This window comes from Pteropus vampyrus, unplaced genomic scaffold, assembly GCF_000151845.1.
Source record: "Pteropus vampyrus isolate Shadow unplaced genomic scaffold, Pvam_2.0 Scaffold150, whole genome shotgun sequence".
NCBI classification, from domain to species: domain Eukaryota; kingdom Metazoa; phylum Chordata; class Mammalia; order Chiroptera; family Pteropodidae; genus Pteropus; species Pteropus vampyrus.
In genome coordinates, this window is record NW_011888931.1 from 2,673,283 (window position 1) to 2,688,172 (window position 14,890).

A 14,890-nucleotide genomic window follows, 5' to 3' on the forward strand; every position below is an offset into this window, starting at 1 on the left:
CATATTTATTCTAGTATTCAAATAGGTTTACCTTTTGCATTTAGATCTTTGATCCATTTAGAATTTATCTTAGTATATAGTGTGAAGAAAGATCTAAAGTTTATATTTTTTTCATGTGACTATCCAGTTACTTATATATCTAAAAATTTTTCTTTCCCTCCAGGGTTGAGATTCTACCTTTTTCATATACTAAATTTCTATATACTCTTGTGTTTAATTCTGGATTTTCTATCTGGTTTCATCAGTCTGTCTATTCATACACCAATACCAAATTTTAATATCTTGCAGGGCTAATCCCCACACCTTCTAAGTGGGCTTTTAAATAAATGTTTCTAGCTCTAGGAAAAAAACTAATGACAAGATGGTGTTAAATATATAAATTATCATAGAGAGAATTGACATGTGCTGGATTTGACGTATGTACAACATGATATGTCTTATTATTTATGCAAGTTTACATTTGTGGCTTTCAAGAGTATTTTGTATTTTTCCTCATTAATTTGCACATTTCTTATTTAGTTGAAGCCTAGGCATTTTGTATTTTTGCTACTTCAAATGTGGTTTCTAGTCTACCGTTTTTCCTAACTAGTTAGTGCATGTACATAATTTGATCTCTATGAGTGAATAGCCTGCTTCTGTACTAAATTTTTTAAAGCAGATTTTTTTCATCGATTCTTCTGGGTTTTCCAGATATAGAATTATACCATCTGTAAAGAGAGATAGTTTTATCTTTTTCTTGCCAATTCTTATTCCTCTAATTACTTTCTCCTGTCCAATTGCTCTAGTTAATACCTCCAGTACAGGGTTAAATAGTAATGGTAAGTAATGGCCATTCTTGTCTTGCTCCTGACTTAGTGGATAAGCCTCTAGTGTTCTCCTCACTAAGTAGACTTTGGGCTGTTATACATACTTTATCATGTTAGAAAGTTTTCCTAATTCCTGTGTTTTACGTAAATTGTTGATAAATTTTGTCAAATGTATATATTTTGACCATTACTGGAGATGATCATATGACTTTTTTTTCTTAGCTCTGTCCATATGATGAATTGTATTAATTCACAGTAAGAATTTTAAGTCCTCTAGAAGCAGTCACCTCAGAACATAAATCCCCTTGCTTAAACTGGCAGGAAAAGAAACTAAGAGGGAGGAGAGATTTTTGAGCTGTTTAGTATCAGTAATCATGCTGATTCTTTGCTAAGTTTCTGGCTTATTTCCTAGATATGTAAGCAAAGAGAGAATTGCCTGGCTAAATATTAATTCTATTTTTATGGCTCTTTATAAAACACCATATCCCCCACTGCTGCCCCACTCTCCCTTTGGCACGTACACAATTGGACTCAACTTTTGAAAAGCAACGGTTTAAAATCCTCGAGTCTTAGGAGACCCGTAACAAGTCAAAATGCTCCTCAGCTAGTACTGCAGAGCCTAAGGTAAGCCCCATTTCTCACTGAACAGCACAGACTCAGCATACATGAGCTTATCCAAATTAAACGCAGGCACGTTTCAGCTTGGGAACTCAATCTAATTCCAGAAGTGAGAGATCAGCTTTATTAACCAAGCCACATACCATCCCAGCAAGATGGCAGAATTAAAACCAGACTTCACTAGTGTTATAAGTTTGTCAGCAATGGCAATTTTACTCTGAAAAATCAAACTTCTTTTTATTAAACAGTCCCTCATGTCACAGTAGAGAAAAAGTGAGTCCAACAAGGTGTTCTCTTTAAAGCGAAAAAATGAATCTGAGGAGCTGAATACTCTAATGTCTGAGACTTCATTTCTTCATCGTTGGAGAAAGAAGTCTGTGTGAGTTGCATACTCCATCCCCAATTACTTAGCTTTAAGAAAATCTATTCAGGGCAGGTCCTATTGGCAGTTATCCTCTGCCTTTAATCCTCAGCAAGATGGGAGTGGAGATTAAATAGTCAGATACATACTAGATAATTCTTTCACTTACATCATGAAATTAATTAAAATGACTCTTGTGAAATGGGCAATCACCTGGCAAATACTCGCCCCTCGTGCATGCATGTGCACACGTGAACACCTCTGAAGTATGAATGGGAAGAAGTGATGTCACCCTGAATCTAATGGTGAAATATTCCTCATAGCCTCTCTCAAAAATGAAACTCCTCTCTTTAATCGACTCCTTTTTGTATCTGAGGTTTGGAAGAGTTTCTAAGAACATTTTGATTAAATCATTCTTATACCCCAAATTACAATCATTTGAAATGAGACTGGGGAAGAGAAGATAGTTATTCAGGTCTTATAAGTTAGCATGTCTCTCACTAGCTTCACAGGACTAAAAGCCTTCCCTCTCGTCAGCATCCCCACATCTGCCACCCCCACCTCCACCATCTCCATCTGTACCACCCATTACCACGTGTACCATGCTTGCACATTCTCTTGCACCTGCCTCCACAGACAGGTGGAGTGCTGGGCTCTAGGACTGAGTAGGAGAATGGTTCAGGGGCCCAAATTATCAGAAGTGAGCAGAACAATCACTGTCCGGTGCCCCGAATTGACACTATTCTCATTTCTAGAGCCAAGGGGTATTTTTAGGGTAAACTTAAAAAAAAAAAAAATCCTGGGCTCCATACCCTAGAGCCTGGGTGAACTGTCAGATTCTTTCTCCTTTACACCAGCTTTGCTTTAACTATTTATTTATATTATGCTTAACACATATCCCTCATTTTGCCATCAAACCCACTTTCTCTTGTTATGTCTTCTTCAGTGGAAATGAAGCCCAACTGCTGACCTGCATTCTTACAGAGATCTCTGTATTAAAGTTGCTTTTCTCTGAGCACAGATGACTGCCTTCAGCTTCCAGTCTACAAACACTCTGTAATGACAGTAGTGAACATGGCTTCTTCACATTATTTTAGTCATGTTTCATTTCTCTGACATTGGACATGGCAATTTCTATCTCTCAAAACCTTCATCGGGGTGGGGAACCAATGAGATTTGAGGAGAAATGCAAGTAATAAAAAGATGGCCTCACCCCTCTTTAATAAGTGATCAAGCATATCTGTTTCATGGCAGAAACCTCTATGGTGCTGTGGTAATTTTACGAACGATCAATGAAACTGAGGATGTTACTAGTGGACAGCGAAGATGGTTTCTTAACATCACACCAGCATGAAGATGCATCCTGATCTATGGAGAGTCTTTTCTCCCTCATGATTTTCTTCTCACTCTGTCTCCCTGTCTCCATACACTCCTTCTGGGCTCTGTCACTGTTCCTCACCCCCACCAATCTTTTCCCTATTTATTTGTCAGGGAGGCCGTGGGCCAGGAGTGGGACAGGCAGGATTCTACATGTTTTCTAGGGACCCGGATTACGGATTTGGTACCAAATGTCCAGACATTCTCCACAGAATCTCATCTAAATGATCTTACCTTTGGGAATATTTCCATCTCTAGCATTAACATAATCCCTGACTTGAAACTTCTCCATAAATGAAAAGCTCATTTTAAACACAAAACAGATGGTAAGTTTCTCAAAGTCTGGTCAGCCAGAATTTCATGTTCACTCATGGCTTATAAACCTCATCTTCCGAAGGATCATCCAGGGGGCTGATGAAAGTAAAGGATATTCTCTGCCTACATTCCCTTTTTCTGGCCTTTGCACCATTTGATCGCATCATGCTTGTTCTCGATGACATATGGAGGGCCCAGCATAGGAAAATCTGGCTTCCAGAGTGTAAAGGAAACCAGGCCCCTTGACAGGGAGAAAAGCAGCCATAGGCCTGCAACCCAGAGGGAAAGTGGCATACATAACGGGCTTGCAGAATCTCTTGAGGGTTTTCTTCTGAGGGAGCTGGGTTTCTGGTTGTGCCTGGTTAAAGCTTAGATTTGAAGGCAGTGGCCCTGTAGGAACTAAAATGAAAGAAAGAATTCTACATGTCTCTTCATCTGCAGAGGCAGCATAATACTCTGGCACTGACTAGCTGTGTAGCCCTCTGGAAATAATTTAATTGACGTGTGCCTCGATTTTCTCATCACTAATGTTATGAAGATAAATATTGAGAGTATACACATACAAAGCACTTAGGACAGTGCTTGGCAGAGAGTAAATACTAAATAAACATCTGAAATTTGGACTGCAGAGGAAGAAGTAGCTCTCTATGCAGATGGGAATTTTTTGATACATTTTCAATTTCTAACATTTCACTTCTCAAAAAAATTTTTTCAGAAAAGTGGAATCAAATTGATACTAAATCCTTAGAATATATCACAGAAGAGGAAAGAAAAGGGAAGAGATGAATAAAGAAAATGGAGGAAAAGTAAAGATTATACCAGTGTTTCCATAATGTGACTCAGAGAAGTGTTTGAGGTTTAAAAAAAAGGGGAGAATATAGCCTTAAAGGCCATTTGCTTTTAGAGTGTCATTTAGTTTTTGATTTTGTCACTCTGTACCCTCAGTGCTACAAACAGAGCCTGACATGGTACTCAATAAGCATTTGTTGAATGATTGAACTTTTGACAATTTTCCCTTCCTGCTCTTATTCTCTTATCAGATTTCACTCCAAAAAATGAATGGTGAGCTGTAGAGTGAGCAGAGTTGAGAACAGAGAGACAGAGCCATCATGGTTCCTTTTCTGCCCCCAACCTCCAGCCCTCATGCAAAACCACCACCATCTCTCTCCTGGCTTCTGCAGTCACCTCCTAACTGCTCTCTCTGTCCGTTCTTGTTCCTTCCAACACATTCTCTGTAGGGCAGCCAAATAATCTGTGGAAAAAACTCATATCTGATCACATCACATCACCACTTAAAACCCTTAGTGACTCCAGAATGTCATTAGCATAAAATCTCAAATCTAAAATATTCTGTAATTACAGCCCCTGGTGATCTCAGCCTAACTCCTTCACCTCACTGGCTAATTAGCTTCCTCTTGCTCCTGTTATATGCCAAGATCTACCTAACTTTAGGACCTTCTCACAGCTGTTCCTTTGCCTAGACATCTTCCTCTCCCTCTGTGCTAGCTAACTTCTATCGACTTCAGTTGTCTCTTACAGGATGCTTACCTTTCCAGGTTAAATCTTCTATTTTATGCTCTCATTGGACCCTGCACATGTCTGTTATCACACTCATCACGTAGTAAAAAACAATTCGTTTAACCATGTGTCTAACATGTCTTGCTCTCCTGGTGTAAGCTCCATGCAGGCAGGGGCCTTGCCTGTCTAATTCCATGCTTCAGCTTCAGCTTCAGGAAAGAGCCAGCCACATGGTAGATGTCCAATCAACATTTGCTGAATTAACAATGAATTAATGAATAAAAGTGTGTGCCTGTCAACTCAAAAGGCTTCTCATGGTCAGAAAGTTCATACTGGAAAATTCACTGTCTTTAGATTTAATTCACTCGATTTTCTAATTAACTCAATCATCTGGTAGACATAATAGTATAAGGCCCGACTTCCCCTGGTGGCAGCTGTTTGTGGGTTCACTGATCAGAAAACCGACACTGATCATCTAGCAAAAGGAACATTCATTCATTCATTCACCCTCCATCCTACAGTCACTGAGCTTCATGTTGCAGAAGCTTGCAAAACACAAGGAGATTTCAGCTTAATGATTATTTTTTTCTACAGAAATGAAAAGAATCCGATATCAAGATTCCATGCGCTTCAAAGCTAGTTTGAAGGGGCAAGGTCCAGATTAATTAGAAATGTGGGGTTACTTCTGCCGACTGTAGAGATTAAGTCTCCAAAACTTTAGTAAAGAAACATAAATGCTGACCATTCCGGAATTGGCCATGGATGAAACGTTTGCACATGTGAATGCAGGGTTGGCCTCCAAGGCCTCTTTCTCTCACGCTGGGCCAGGCCATTACGGAAAAGCCACATAGATGCGTTTTGACAGGGCTGGAGGGTCCAGATTCATTGCACCCTCACCAAACCGAGCAATCCACCCCTACGACATCTTGCACTGGGTTATATAATCTGAGTAACGACATCAAATATTCAAATCAGACTTTGCCCCTGTGGTTCTGCTTCCTGGAATCCACCTGAGAGGCTGTGTCCTGCGGAAGGAGGAGCTCAGCCGGCTCTGCCCTCCTCGTGCCTTCACCTCGCCTACATACGTGGAAATTACGGAGTGGCGAAGATGACACGATCCCGATGGCAACTCCTCAGTTCTGGCCAAATGGATGCACCGAGGGTAGAGACCTTTGAAAGTCGGAGTCACTGCATAAATGGCCATGAACCAGTGAACGCGCCGTCCTCCGGGGAGGCACTGCCGCCAAGGTGGGTTCCCTTTGCCTGCTCAGTGCTCAGGCCTCTTCATTCAACACTCTGCTGCCCCAGTGGTTTTCGTGCTCGGTCTCCTGGGAACGCATTTGCTCCTGCTAAGCCGTTTTAAAACTGTTTCTGCAAGACTCCCACGAGAATACTTCCCACTATTTCCAGGAGTTTAGCAGAAAACATTGTTTCCAGGGATTAGGTCCGTATTTGTGTATTTTAAAAATGCCCGTTGACACCAAATTGGAGCACCAAGAAAGTTCAACCAAGCAGGTGGATTTTTCCTGAGCTCTCCATTTATAAAAACTAATGAGAAAGGGTCAGCGGACAACTTCCAGCTTCAGGAACCTGGAATCAGAATAGACTTCGCACCTCTGGATCACTAGGTGAGAAAAAATTCATTTCACTTACTTGAAATTCTTTGAAATCGGTTAATGCTCTATGGTATGGATAGGAATTCTCAATTAAGGAAAATATTTGAATATTCGTAAAGCCAGAACATTCCATTTTAGGGAAACAGGTGTGTGTTCATTTATAGAGAGCACACTGCACACAGAGCAAAAAATGAGAGAAATTATTGATTAGTTTAGAGAGAAGAATAATATCTCCAAGCGTGTTGTATATCAAATCAATTTGTAACTTTAGCCATCCGATACCTTTAAGTTTGTGTACAGGTAGAAGAGCTTAGTTCTTACATTTCCTCAATAGAATCGCCTTGATGTTCTGGAACGAGGTTTCCACAAATCTAATATATTGCTCCTGAAATAGCCTATTAAAAATGATGACTTGTTCTAATCTACCGCGCTTTCTGGCAGGGAATGTGATTATAATCAGTAGGGCAAAGGTCAGTAAGAATGAATGGCATCTGTTCTCGAGGCGTCTATGAGAAAGTTTTCAAAAACAGATAAGAATTTAATATAGGAATTTTTCATCTGCCTAATCAAATTTAGATGCCCCAATGCTGCCTGGAATTTGCACTGCAGATTGTAATCTGCAGGTGGCTATAAATGAGTTATGTATATTAGAAAGGAGTTCATAAAATAGGAAAACTTTTTGAGGGGATAGTTTAAAGGTTTTTACCAGAGTCCTGCTTCTTGAGAAAAATTGCTGTGTTTATCCTCATGATCTGAGAGTCAGAAATTCAGCAGGGCTCAACTAGACGTTTCTTTTGTCCCACGCAGCATTGATGGGTGACACTAAGGTGGTTTTCAGTGACAGCAGGCCTAAAGGGTCCAAGATGGCTTCACCCATATGCATGGCACTTTGGCCAAAAAGTCAAAATGGCTGGGCTCACCTGGGCCCTCTCCATCTCCAGATGGTGTCCAAGCCTCTACGTAGACTCCCCTGCAATAGCTGGACTTCTGATATGGCCACTCAGGACTGTAAGAAATAGAGTGGAAGCTGCCGGGCCTTTAAGACCTGGGCCTGAAAATTGCCAGTGTCATTTTCATTATATTCTAGTTGTCAAAGTTGTCACAGGTTTGAAGGGAAGAAACAGACTTCATCTTTCATTAGCAGTATCAAGGAATTTTCAGCCACCTTTAACTTGCTCCAAGGGATTGAAGGAAAAACGTACAGAATTAGAGTTTGGGGATCTCTTCAGGCAACCGATGAACATTGCTCAGAGGGCCCAATAGCAGTAAAGTCCCATGTAAATACTTTTTTATTCTACCTCTGCTTGTAACATGGTTACTCAAAACAGCTCTTTCATTCGGCAGCAGAAATTACACTGAGCCCCAAAATGCAACCTGTAACGAGGAACCCCGCATCTGATATCCTCATATTCGTTTCTATTTGAAAAAAGAACTTATGTAATTATTTCTCTTGGTTTTTTTTTATTATTATTTCCTTAATTATGTTTAAAATGCTCAGAAAATTCACTGGAAAACAAAATTCAATTTCTGTATGCATGCACAGTGGATCCAAATTTAAACTGTCTTTAGTTCACCTACTGTGCCAATTGCCTTTAAGCTCTGCCAGTTTTCCATTCTGGGTACAAAGGAAAAGGAACTAACCCATAATTTGCAGCTCTCCCACCCACAGTTGGAAAGGCCCCCGATATATTATGGTTGTATCAACTACATTGCCAAGGCATGAAACGGTGAATTAGGACTCAAGTTTCAATTTAACTCTGCTACTTCCTGACCCCTCTCTTTCCCTTTGACGGTCTTCCAATGTTTGTGGCTATAACGTAGGGTGTGTGTGTCTTTGAGAATTCTTCCCCTCCCCCCCTTTATTTATTTTTTTTTTTATTACGGCGTAAGTCCAGATCTAGAAAGACAAATTTCAGAGAAAGTAATCAAAGCAGATGAGAAGTCTCGTTTCTAGTCTGCGTCATAAACTCTGAAGTCGGAGGTCCTCTGGTTCAGACGCCTGTCTCCAGAATGTCAACCTCTAAACACGTTCTGGACCCCAGGGCCCCAGCGGAGCCATGAATTAATAATACTATGAAAGGATTCTTCTCCTTATAGTAACTTCCTAATGGCTTTAAGTGTTTTTAGATCATTACATTCTTGACAAAAAATTGGGGTGGGGGAAGCAGAGGAGAAAGAAGAAACAAAGAATATAAACTTTAGCCAAAAACATTAAGAAACGTCGTCATCTGAAAATAAGTTAGGCTAAAGAAAAAATATATTACTTGGTTTACGAAAAGCTGAAGAACACACACCATTTCGGGAACACATCTATCAAAAAAGCAAGGCAGCCTTTGATTTCAGGAGTGCGTGTCCGTCTGTGTGCCTTTATGTTTAGGTCTCCACAGAGAAACAATCAGATTTAGATGTGGTTCATCACTGGTTTCCTGGGTGAGCAGCAGATCATTATATTCTGTGTAGTTCTCCCAAAGACCGGAATTCTGCAGTGGCCACCACAATCATTGTCCTGTGTTTCGGTGGCACAGAGACCGTATTGCAGTCATAGGGAGTGTAATGTGCATGAAGTGTAGTGATGACAGCTCCAAGGTGGCATGAATATTAGTCTGCATCAGTACCTCCTTAGCAACCAGCATGCAAAGAACCCGTAAACTAGACCAGATTTAAGTCAGATTAAGAAACTTTCAATTTACACCATCCCCACACTTTCTCCTCCCTCCATGTGGACTGGTCAGGCTAAACAGACTAAGGGGTGGAGGCAGGGCCAGGCTTTGCTTTGCTTTGATTATACTCAAAATCCTTGTGGTTAAGAACAACATAAACCCTGGAGAGAGCTTGAACAAATTATTTCAGTTCTCTCTCTCTCCTGTCCTCTCTATTGCTTTGTCCCTTCCACATGTTCAGGGTACCATTGCTGACCGTGTGTACCCTACATTCCTCCTCCACTAGGGGCTTGGCAAAGGCTGTTACTCATCATGCTTTGTTCTCAGTATACCACACTAAAAATACCTCTGGGTCACTTTCAGCATTGTCGACAGCCCTCCTGCATTACTTTTGCCATGGCTTACAGGTGCTTCACCTTCCTGGTTGTCCCTTTGCTGTCTCAGCTTCCTCTGCCACATTTGTAATGTTGGAATTTCCCCCAAAGCTCCATGCTAGGCCCACTTCTCCCTCCAGAAAATAGCTCCATGCCTGTCCAACACAAAAGACACAGATGATTCACAAAGCAATCTCAAGCCCAGGCTTCCACTCTGAACTCCAAATCCACTTATCTAGCTGCTTCCTTAGTGAATCCACTTCGGTCGCTCAAAGATACTTAAACTCAAAATGTGTAAAATCAAATTCCCATTTCTTGCCCTAATCCCAGTACTCTTTCGGAATTTCCTATCTACCAGAACGAACCCATTATGTAAATAGAAACTTAAGATGCATCTGAAAAATTCTCTTTCTAGCTCCCATATCTAAACTATCGCTTAATTAACTTTTCCTCCTAAATAGCTCTCAAATTTTGCCACGTCTCTATCTCTGCCTAGTCCGCTCACCTCTCATGCTCACCGAGTCTCTTCTTCACGCACAACCAGAGTCAAGTTTTTGGAAACTCAATCCGATCATGTAACTCCCTTGATTAAAAACTTCTTTAGCTTCTTGTTGGTCTTACAATAAAACCCCAAACCTTTCACTTGGCTTTTAAGGCTTTGCATGGTCTGGCCCCGGTGACCATACTTCCTGTTCTCCATGCTCCAACCACACACACTGGACCTTCAGCTTCTAGAATGTTCTGTGCTTGATAGAGCCTTTGCATAAGTGCTATGTCCTCTGCCTGGAATAGTCTCTCATCTCACATCTGTAGATTTCAACACATCAATCACTGCTCCACGGAAGTCGTCCTAATCTTCAGGTTCCCTATTATTAGAGTCTTCATTTCCTTTTTTTGTCCTAAGAGATACTTTAGCTTCTGTTCATTTCTATGCTCCTTCTCCAGCCATCTCTTTGACTCTGCGAGCTCCCCAAAACACTAATAAATTCCTTTCTGATTATACCGGAGTCAGTGTCTGTTCCTTGCAAAGAACCATGATACTCTATAAATGAAATATGTAAGTGTAAGCCATTAATTCATACTGATCCAGAATCCACTTAAGTATAAAATTAAACAATCGCAGTCCCATATTTTTTCTAAGAAAAAGACAAAGGACAGAAAACCAAAGAGATTTTGATTTTGCTTTTGTTATTTGTTTATTTTTATGTGACTTGGGATATAAGACAATTGCCCTTTTTTTTTTCATCTGACCACAATTCGAACATATTTGTTATAACATCCTTTATGCCATATCACATCCCCAAATCTTTGTCTAGAAATAAATATACAGCCATCACGATAACAGGGTCTGAGCAGATTCAACTCATCCTCTTATATTTTCCTTATCTCCATAACTAGACAAAGATAATGAATTTTCATAACTCCGATGAAAGTTCTGAAGTGACTTGCAAATCAAAGAAAGATTACGTTGTGTTTAATAGTTTATTGATAATCTGTTGCCACAATAATGATAAGTAACAAACACCGTAAAACTCAGCGTGTAAAATAATAATTTATTTTGCTCATGATTCTTTTGGTCATCTGGGCACTCTTTCTGGACTTGGCTGGTCTTGCTCATACACTGACAGTCACCCAAAATTGGCTAGGCGGCTCTGCTGATCTTGGCTGGGCTCTCTCATGTGTCCAAGGGGTGAGCTGACTGTCAGTTAGGATAACTGGGGTGAGATGATTCATTTTCCAGCATGAGCATGTTCTCATCGTGAAGGCAAAAGACCAAGAGAAGAAGCAGAAATGTGCAAACACCTTTTAAGAAATTTGCTTATTTCAAGTCTGCTAACATGACTGGTCAAAGCAGGTTAGAAACATATTCCACCTCTTGATGGAAACACAGAAAAGGCACTTGCAAAGGGCATAGACTCGGGATGAATTGGGGTCATCGATTCAATCCAACTACCACAGAGCGTAGTATTTTGCAACTTATAACTTAAATTTTGAAAAGTGGCAGGCAGCCATACTTTCTGTATATTGAATACATTTCTACTTTTTAAATAGTTCTGTTCTAACAATATTAAATTTAGTATCTAATATGCACTCAGCAAAATGAAAGGGACTATAGGTAATCTTGAAAAGGTATGATGCAAAGAAATAAATAAAGGCATAAACTCCTTGAATATTACATTGCTTTCATCATGTTAAGAAAATATAGTTTATTTGAAATCATTTCTATTCTTTAGAGACAGGTTCTAAAGTCATACACAGTTCTGATAGCTCACAAAGGCGGTTTGACAGTTTGGCACATTATTGCTTCAGGACAGAATGTGTCTCAAGGGCACATTACAGTAAAACTTGGGCGCGGAGCTGCTGCCACCGCATTATGGAGCCCGAGAGCAGGGGCTTTTATGACATCCTCCAGGCTTAGGCAAGCTTTTCTGACTCCTCAGACAAACAGGTCACTTGTAGCCACACCTCCTCATGAGCCAAGATGGCGCTGCGCACCTTCAGATGGGACCTGCAGATAAAGGGTGCAGGCAGCTCCAGATCCTTCATATGCAACCAGTCAGGTCCTAAAGAGCTGCAGACTGAGGCTCAGATACAGAGTCCAAATGGGGTCAGGTGTGTGTGTGTGTGTGTGTGTGTGTGTGTGTGTGTGTGTGTGTGTGTGTGTGTTTGTGTGTGTGTACGCGCGTGCACGCGTGCGCACGCGCACGCACCTTCTGTCATGGGGTGAGAGGAAACAGCAAATTCAAAGACAAAATTATTTAAATTATTCTAAAAAACAAGAGGAATTAGGCCATCACGTTCACCATCTTTATGTGTCCCAAGAAAACCCTGCTTCTAAGCAGCTTGTGGTGCCTGTCAGAGAAGACAATAGTGGCAAAAGAAACTTTTCAAGAACATTGCGGCCTCCCATACATTGTTTGATGACCGTGATTCATTTATAGCCTGCCTAAAAGCAATCAAAAAACTTTTTTAAGTGGACCATAAATGTCATGATTGTCTAGTATAATTGTTGAGTAGAGTATTCATTTTTTACTACTAAAAAGCAGGCATCTAATTATTATTATTATTATTAAATAGCAGTTTACAATTTAGAAATTCCCAAAGGCATCAGCACTTTCACATCCTAACATGGAATACGTTACCTAGAACCTATGGGGGAATCTTTTTGAATCCCCATTTCCTTATCTGTATTTTTCTGCTGCATGAAGGAAGAACACCTGGATTCAAAGCCAAGAGACAAAAGGGGGGTTCTCAGGGCTGCTACACTTTGGGTGCACGCTGGGTGCATCCTACCTCCTAAGCCCCGGGACCCAGGCTCCTCCTCTGTGCAACTTTCACGTGCAAGTCTGTCTTTGTTAATATCTTAGCAGTTTGCACCAGAAAGTCTTTGGAGCCAAACGAAAGCAGTTTAGCAGCTTTCCCAACACACAATGTTGCAACAAAGAAGTGGATAGTGGAAACATTTGCCCCAAACCGTTTAACAGCCTCAAGGGAAGCACAATTTCCTTTCAAAGTAAACTATATTTCAATTCATAGAACGTTTTTATTACCCAAATTGGATGAAGTAATTGATTGTTTTGCACCGGACTTCTCCATTGTCTCAACAACAATTAGTTGATGAAACATTGTTAAATGATAACCTGAAAAATTTCAGGTAAGATTTCCTGTAATCGTTTGCTGTAAAACCAATCTTGCCTTCCTCAATTACTCTTTGACTACTCAAGATATGATCACTGCATTTAAATCGATCCTATAACTTGGCACATATAGCAGCTTGTAAGCGTACGGCGATGTTCGCCCTGAAACGGAATAGTTATATTGCTTTATGGGTACAGTTCGCACAGGGCCAGAATGTAAGCAGCTTTTTAACTCCAAATACATTGCACTTTTTTTACATATTAATTTTTATAAGTGATGGAGTCAAGCATTTTTTCTTTAAATTCTCAGCTTTCTCTCCATTTTTATTCAAATCATCATCAATCAAAACATTCACTAGCGGTTACGGTGCAAAGTGTCACAGTAAGAAGAACTGAAAGACATTGACCCTGCTCTCTGGAACAATACAACATAGATAAAGAAATAAGCTATGAGCACACAAAAAAATATAAACATCTGTCACTATGTGTCAAAAGTAGACTATTAGACAATCAGATTTATGGCCCAGAATCTGCCTTCTCTGGGTTAGAATGATCGAGGTCAGTGTACAGGGGGGAGGCCATCTGTGCTGAGAAATGGGTAGACTTTAAATGCTGCCAGTATGTTCCTAGAAAAGGAACAGACGAACATACAGCAGTCATTTCTACTTTTCACAGAAGACAGAGGTACATTTCTATTCGTAGTGTGTATTGACGGTTACAGCTCTCATTTATTTTCTCTTCACACTTCCTGTCTATCTCTATCTTTCCTAACTGTCCGTCTCTCTTGAATTCTATCTTCACAAGCTTTTAGCTATATCTCTGTATTTGGGCATGAATGTAAGCTGTGGATATACCAACTTGCCCCACTTTTCAACACTAGAAATACCTTTTAGCTGCTGTTTTTCCAGAGGGTCTGACAGAAAGACAGGAATGTGCCCATAAGAATCTCCTTTATGTGTACCTCTTATGAATACATGTTTTTCGCTGTTGGTAAAAGGAACGTGGAGAAGGGGACAGGTCTCATGGAAGACCATTTGTTTGGGGAGTCAGCCTTATTGTTCCAGACGTGTGAATTCAGTAAAAAACCAATCTCACTCTTGCTTAAGTCCCTAGATGCCAATCATACCAAGATAGGGCCAATCCATCTGGTAGGCAGATTAACGTCACTGTGATCAGCTTGGCCACAGTGACCAAGAAATCCTGTGCTGCCATTACATTACCTCCAGCTATAAAAATGTTTCTTCTTCTAAAGTGCACTATTTTTAGTCTTAATTTTCCTCTAAGGCGGCAATTTATATTGAAGACAATTGAGAGTTATTTGCTTTCTAATTCTCCAAAAGTCAAACTAAGTTTCCATAAACTTCTTTTACGATACAGCCCATGCAAAATTATAGGTGAAGTTACCTATCCTAGGAGAGACAGAGCTTAACTGAAATGAATCTGGGAAAAGGTTGAACCTTACACACTTGTACTAAGGCTCAACGACAGCCATACTTGTCACAGTAACAAGTATCGAGCTCTCTTTTCCAGCTTTATTCATTGAGGGGGGACTCAATGACCATTTTCCTTGCATTTCTACTCACTTCCAAAGAGTTAAGGTCTTTGTT